This window comes from Cryptomeria japonica, chromosome 5 (genome assembly GCF_030272615.1).
Source record: "Cryptomeria japonica chromosome 5, Sugi_1.0, whole genome shotgun sequence".
Taxonomy (NCBI): Eukaryota; Viridiplantae; Streptophyta; class Pinopsida; order Cupressales; family Cupressaceae; genus Cryptomeria; species Cryptomeria japonica.
Window position 1 is genome coordinate 893825922 of NC_081409.1, and position 8589 is coordinate 893834510.

Here is an 8589-nt window from a genome sequence, read left to right on the forward strand (position 1 = left end):
CAATTTGGTGTTGTAAGGGGTCATATGGTATCTTAAGGGGTCATAGGACATAATATGACCCCTTAGGACACCATAGGACCCTTAACGACCTAATATGGTTTCATAAGGGGTCATATGTTGTCCTTAGGGGTCATATGGTATCCCATGACCCCTTATAACACCATATGGTGTCATATGACCCATAACAATACCGTAAAGAGTCGTAAACAGTCATATTGTGTCCTAAGGGGTCATATGGTGTCCTAAGGGGTCATAGTACACAATATGACCCCTTAGGACACCATAGGACCCATAACGACTCAACATGGTGCCATAAGGGGGTCATATATTATCCTTAGGGGTCATATGGTATCCCATGACCCATTATAACACCATATGACCCCTAATGACACCATATGGTGTCATAAGGGGTAATATGACTCATAACGACACTATATAGAGTCATAAAGGGTCATATTATGTCCTAAGGGGTCATATGGTGTCTTAAAGGGGTCATATGACACAATATGACCACGTAGGACACAATATGACCCATAATGTCACAACCCTCCTTTATCACCTTTCTGATTTAAATACAAAACTCTATTATATTTCCTTGGATAAACTATTGAATGAATATTGTAAGGGAATAAAAATAATAAACCACACACACATGGAAAATACATATATATTTTTAATTTGTTATTTAATTTCCCTCACCCAAATTAAGGCACATGTTGTAGGAGGAATAAGAAGCTTCTAGAGGCTTCTCCACCTCCTTGCATGTAACTCCTCCCACTAAGCCTAATCAATTTGCATGGAGGCCAAATTAGGAGAGAATCTCTTTTTTTCAATTAAAAAATAGGTAGTGGGAATTTGAAATTTCTTTTATAAAATAGGTACAAGTTTCAAAATGAGTGTTGGCTATTCCATAAGAAATTCTGCAAGTTAAATTCTCCTTTGTAGTCCATTTTCATTTGCAGCCAAGATTTTGTTGGGAGGATTTCTCTTCAATTTGGAGGATCAAGGAAGACTCTACACCATTTTGCAAGCACCCAGGTTCCTTTAACTTAGTTTCATGCATCTTATTCTTGTTGTAGATTAGATTTGATTAAATCATTTTATGAGAATGAAATTCGTTTGTGTTTTGATAAGAAATTAGTTTTCAGATTTTGATATGAAGTAGATTAAAATGTTTGATAAAAAGTAGAATAAGTTGTTGATTCATTGTTTCAGATTTTTGATAAAAATTAGTTTCAGATTTCGGAGTAGATTAAAATGTTTGATAAAAAATAAAATAAGTTGTTGATTCATTGTTTCAGATTTTTGATAAAAATTAGTTTCAGATTTTGGAGTAGATTAAAATGTTTGATAAAAAGTAAAATAAGTTGTTGATTCATTGTTTCAGATTTTTGATAAAAATTAGTTTTCAGATTTTGGAGTAGATTAAAATGTTTGATAAAAAGTAGAATAAATTGTTGATTCATTGTTTCAGATTTTTGATAAAAAAAAAAAAATTTAGTTTCAGATTCTTGAAAAAAAAAAAAAGGTGGATTAAATCGTTGATAAGAATTAGATTCACTATTTTAAAATTGATTTAAAATAAATGAGGGAATAATTGACTTATAAATCCATCTCAAGAGACTTCTTTCTATCTAATTCTTTAACTACTACTAGTGTACGTGTATAATCTGATTTGAATGGTAACAATATCTTTTATGGAAGGGTTATGCTATGACATCTATGTTGATATTATGCAGAGTTAGATTGCCCAACAATAATTGTATGATTGCAAAACAATGGTGATTTCCTTTGATAATCCCATGTCAACTATATAAACCTTAAGTCTAATCACTTATGTAAATTGATCAATGCATATGAATTTCAATGATTTTGAATTATGTATTTTGATTACTATTTTTGATACTCCTCTATGTATGCACAAATGATGTCAATGTTGATCCATATGTCGTGGTCTCGGATAGCTTTTTTTTAAATAAAATAAATGTGATATGGTTCAGAACCATGATGGCCTGAAAATGCACGTTCGTCACTATTTCTAATGTTTGACTTAATGTGAATGTGATATATTTGATGTTGATCAATCTGTTGAGACTTTGAAGAATTTCTCGTTCGCTTGTCCGATCCAATATCCTTTATAGCTGCGATGGTTAATGATGGTTGATCTGAATATATTATTGTTGTCTCTGGTTTTACATTTTGTTGCTTATGTTATTGTTCCTGTTTAATCGTTTCTTTGTGATTATGCCTCCATGACTTAATAAGTCTGTGGCTCAACTAAGCAATCAATAAGGATATAAATATTTAATACGAAATCGTTTCATACTTTAGAAGAAAAATCTTTTAAAACCCACCCCCCGCCCCGTAACGCATGGTGTTTCGCATTTGATATTAGTCTGCATGCAGGGACGGTTACGTAGAACCGTTGCAGGGTACGGAGGGGCCCGCAGGGTCCCCTCATCCCTGCGGACCTACGCATGCAGGGCCGCAGGGGTGATGGGACCCGTGGTCCCCACCCCGCAACCCTAATTGCCATCAAAAAAATAAACAAAGCTTTTGCTATTTAGTTTAAAATTAGTTTTTTTTACTATTTCAAAATTTGAAGTTTTTAATTTGGTTTTTTTTTTTTTTAAAATAAAATAATAATCTAAGTTAATTACTATTTAGTCAAATTTTTAAGTTGATAATAATGACATTTAGGAATGATGATTTTTTTTCCTTAGTGTAAATTTAAAGATTTTGAATTTCAATTAAAAAAATGGGATTAATGTGTAGCAAGTTCGTAATTAAACTATCCTTAATAAACTTTAAAATTGTAGACTATATTCTTCTAAAATTAAGAATCGTTGGGACACTTGATTGGTCCTTAGAGATTAACTTACATTATTACAAATACTTAGATTTAATCGTTATTTTGGACTCGTTAAATCTTCTTACGTCATGCAAATTTTTCATAGATTAATTGCTGTTATTAATGGAAGATAGCATGTGAATTATTTATGGAATAATTATATCCTTCATATTTTGCAAGTTTCGTGATGGTCATTATTATGCTTCAAGTAGTTACTTCAATTAATTACGCTTTCATTTTTGTTATTCGTAGTTAGAAAACTAAACAAAGGAAGTTGGAAAACCAAAACTAGCAGCGTTCGGTATATATGGTGCCTTTGGGTCACGCTTACGGGTAAAGCCGTCGTGTTGAACTACTGCACTTAATGCCTAATAAAGCTGCATTAACGACGTCTGTGGCATCATCCCTATAAATCGTCGGGGAGTAATAAGGGACATTTGGAAGTTAAAATCCGAGGGGCGGGTAATCCCCCTTGGATCGATAATTTAATAAGATAACTTTGAATGAATTTCACATCCGTTGAGATAAACCATAGTAAACCCCTCTTAGGGATGGTCAAGTTAAAAGCTCTCATGAAATTTACTTTCTTTATTTATTTATTCATCTCAAAGGGATAATGGTGATTTGCAATTGGGTGATGCTCATGATAAGTATTAGGATCTAGTTATTTTGTTTAGGCCACAAGCAATAGGCCATCTTGAGCCTTCGCTTAAGTGCTACCATCGTGGGTAGCAACCGCAGAGAAACTGTCTGGGACACTAACCCTAGAAAGGGTTGCGTACCCACAAATTAGTTTACATCAAACCTTAGATTAGAAAATAGAACTACATACTTTACGCCTTGATCCCGTGCCAAAGCGGATATGTAGGCAGTCTTGGGATGGAGTTGTCCCTCGTACTCAGGCGTTCGTGGGTGGGGTCTAGGCTTGGTTGAGTAAGAATCCTAATTGAAAGATAAGATAATCTAATTTAATTCAATGCATACTCGGAAGGAATCCTGTATGGATTCGCTTGACTTCCCGAGGCTTTAAGCCAAATTCCGAGGCGGAATTCAAGCTTGTATTATTTTTAATTACTCCTAAGGACGGCGACCTCGGTGCATTCTTGTTAGAAGAGTGTAGTACTTAGTGAGTGGCTCAGGACCCGAATGGTCCCGATGAGTCTAAGTCTCTGGCCAGAGCATCTCCTATCCCGTTTGGATGGATGCCTACCCCGTATGGGTAGATGCCTATCCCGTATTAGATAGATGGAATTTACGTCCCGTATGGACAATTGCCTAACCCGTATGGTTAGAAGCTCATCCTGAATGGATGAATGCCTAATCCTAATTGGATGGATGCCCAGAGTATGCAATTGAATAAAACATAATAAAGAAAAAAAAAAATATACTCAATTTTTGTTGGATGAATTTTGGTGGGTTATTACACATAATGACACAATTTGGTGTCATAAGGGGTCATATGATGTCCTAAGGGGTCATAGGACACAATATGACCCTTTTGGATACCATAGGACCTATAACGACCCAATATGGTGTCATAAGAGGTCATATGTTGTCCTTAAGGGTCATGAGGTATCTCATGACCCCTTAGCACACCATATGACCCCTATAGACACACTATGGTGTCATAAGGGGTCATATGACTCATAATGACACCGTATAGAGTCGTAAAGTGTCATATTGTGTCCTAATGGGTCATATAGTTCCTTAGAAGGGTCATATGCCACAATATGATCGATTAGGCCATAATATGACCCATAACGACACAATTTGGTGTTGTATTTGGTCATATGGTGTCTTAATGGGTCATAGGACACAATATGACCCCTTAGGACACCATAGGACCCATAAGGACCCAATATGGTGTCATAAGGGATCATATGGTATCCCATGACCCCTTAGGACACCATATGACCCCTAATAAGTCATAATGGGTCATATGACCCATAACAACATTGTATAGAGTCGTAAAGGGTCATATTGTGTCCCAAGCGATCATATTGTGTCCTAAGGGGTCATATGGTGTCTTAAAGGGGTCATATGATATAATATGACCCCTTAGGACACAATATGACCCATAATGATACAATTTGGTGTCGTAAAGGGTCATATGATGTCATAAGAGGTCATATGTTGTCCTTAGGGGTGATATGGTATCCCATGACCCATTTGGACACCATATGGTGTCATAAGGGGTCATAAGCGATCATATGACCCATAACTAAAGGGTCATTTTATGTCCTAAGGGGTCATATGGTGTCTTAAAGGGGTAATATGATACAATATGACCCCTTAGGACACAATATGACCCATAAGGACACAATTTGGTGTCATAAGGGGTCATATGGTGTCCTAAGGGGTCATAGGACACAATATTACCCCTTAGGACACTATAGGACCCATAATGACCCAATATGGTGTCATTAGGGGTCATATGTTGTCCTTAGGGGTCATATGGTATACCATGACCCCTTAGGACACCATATGACCCCTAAAGACACCATATGGTGTCATAAGGGGTCACAATGTGTGATAAGGTGGCAAGATGAACCATTATTACAATATAAAAAGAAGTGCCAACATTTCTTACAAAAATTTGACACCTAAGGGGTCATATGGTGTTCTAAGGGGTCATAGGACACAATATGAACCCTTCCCCCTCCTTTTTATCTCTCTCTCTCTCCCTTCCCCCTCACTCACTCTCTCTCCCCTCCCCCCTCTCTCTCTCTCCCCTCCCCCCTCTCTCTCTCTCCTCTAATCTCTCTATATTTCCCCCTCTCTCTCCCCTAATATTTCTCTCTCCCTCTCCCCTAAAATCTCTCTCTCTCTCTCTCTCTCTCTCTCTTCTCCTTCCCCCCTCTCCCTACCTCTCTCCTAATCTCTCTCCCTCCCCCCTCTCCCTCCATCTCCCCTAATATCTCCCTCCCTTCCCCCCTCTCTCCCCTCTCTCTCTCACCCTCCCCTCTCTCCCTCCCTCTCTATCCCTCTCCCCTAATCTCTCTCTCTCTCTCTCTCTCTCTCTCTCTCTCTCTCTCTCTCTCTCTCTCCCTCTCTCTCCCCTAATCTCTCTCTCTCTCCCCCCACTCTCCCCTCTCCCTAATATCATATACTAATTTATTTATAAATTAATATATTGTGTATTAATATATTATATATTAATATATTTATGAACAATAGATTAATTATGTGCAAATTTCGTTATTGAACGAACTTATTAAAATCAGATATCCGATTGTATTGGATATCTGATTCTATCAGCTATTCCATTTTTGTTTTACAAATTTGAAATTTGAAATTTTGGCTCGGGTTTGATTTGGGATTTGTCTTGGAAGTGACAAGCCTAAACGTGTTTTTCAATATTCCTTGATTTTCAAGACTTTACACAAGTGGCTGACGACTTTTTTTATAGCCAAAAATGATAAAACAAAAAGGGTTTTTTAAGGATGTCTCAACTTTCCAACAATATAAGGCTTGTCTTATTTCGATTTTAATAAATTATTATTATTTATTTTCTAATTGAATTCTGACAAAATTCTTGATTGATAGACTGATTGAAAAACACTCATAACTTTCAAACGTTATAACATTTTTTGAATCGAAAACATGGATCAAATCCTATGCTTTGTCTACTATAGGGAAAACAATTTTAAAAAAAAATTCATGAGGTTTTGACCAAGTTAAGGTGCTCAGATGTAGGAGTTTTTGAATTTCTAAAAAGTTGTAGTAAAAAAATCATAAATAATCATTTACTTTATAAAAAATTATAAAACAAAATGTGTCATATATGGACATGAGTTTAATACTTATCTTATAAATCTTCTAAAAAAATATTATTATTTGATTGTGATTAGGGTGCTCAGACATGCACCTACTTCTTATCTTTTTCCTAAAATTTTAGTTTAGCTGCATTGAAATTTTCATCAAATAGGATTTTTTTCCCCAAAAAACAACTAGTATCTTAGAAACTAAATTCAATTTTCTATAGATTCTCTTCTTACATATATTTTTTTCTTGGTAAATTTTCCAAGACCTCAATTTTCCTTGCTCAAATCCAAGACCTCTAGTTTCTATAGATTTTTTTTCCCAAAAAACAACTAGTATTTAAATTTTCATGTCAAGTTGCATAACTCTAATTTTCTGAAATTTCATTGCCACTTAAGGGCCTATTTTGGCACACCATGATCCTGCACATACCCTAATGTATTTATTTTTGTTTAGGTCGACATGTAAATAAATTGTAATATCATTGTAAGACGACATAAGGCATTTATGTTTATATTTGGGAAGGGTATTTAAGTCAGTCTGGTTAGGATATTTTGGATATGATGATATGAGGAGATTGAGAGGTATACATATGATGCGAGATATTGTGCGAACAATATTATTTGACTGTATGCGAATATAATATTATGTAGTTGGTGTTAGTTATTGGTTTAAAGGTTTGGGATGCAGAGAAAGTTACCGATAATGAAGGACATGGTGGAAACCGGTAGAGTCTGTGCTTGAACCGGAACTCGTCTAGCATAGCAGATGCATTCTTTGAATTCAAAATTTTGTATGTAAACTAGTATTTTGTGCTTGTAGTCAGTGACACTCCTTTTGTGATGAGAAGTGCGCACTAGGCTATTGGCCTTCCTGCATGTGCAGGCCCCTATTGTAATATTTATTTAGTTGGCCGGTGGATAGATATTGTGGGTCACCAATCCCACCATGGTTTTTCCTCTTTGAGGTTTTCCACATATAAATCTTTGTGTTATGGTGTATATTCTCGTGGTGGTATTATTTATACTTGTTGTTATATTGTTTTATTGTTACCCGTTATTGAAACACTTTTTTAATAAGGTTAAAATTTATCTTACCGATTGAACACTGATTCACCCACCCCCCCTCTTAGTGTTCTTGGATTCCAACAATTGGTATCAGAGCCTAGTACCTTGGAGAAAGTCTAACAGCTTAAGGAAGATCCTGAATTTGGAATCCATAGAGATGAGTCTGGAGAAAAAACTTGAAGTAGCTCTTGAAGACTATGATGTCGAAAGGATGAAAAAATTAAAATTCAAAGACGAGTTGAACTTTGCAAAGGAATTCATTCTTATCCTATAGGAGAGGTTGCCATCTGCTCAAGATAGAAGAAAGGAACTTTTATAGAATCAGGATGTTGAAGAGAAGAATGCCCTTAAAGAACAATGTCAAAAGGTGAGTCAAGAGAATACTGCCATGAAGAATGAAATGCAAGACCTAGCTATGAGGATGTCCAAGGATATTGAAGACTGGAAAAAGAATGAAGAAAATCTTGGTAGATCTCTGAAAGAAAGATTTGAGGAATGCATTAGGATGGCACATGAGAATGATATGTTGAGAATTGAACTGGTGCAATCATAGAATAATGAGATGGAGTTGCAAATATTGATAATAGTCCTAAGAGGAGATCTGGATACTGCAAATTAATACATAGAAAATTTCAAGGACAGTTCTGCAAAGCTTGATAAACTACTAATTGATCAAAGGCACAAGAGAGACACTAGAGGTCTTGGATTTGAGAAAGGAAAAAGCTCTGGTACTGCAAATGAAGTTGAAACAACCGGTCAGAAGGAGAATCCACATGTCAACCCACAATTACTGGGAAGGCAACCCAATGCACATAAATTCAATAGTACATGTTTTGTTTGTAATAAAATTGGTCATATGACAAGACATTGTAGAAATAGAGCAAACTAGGATAATAATGCAGTTCCCGG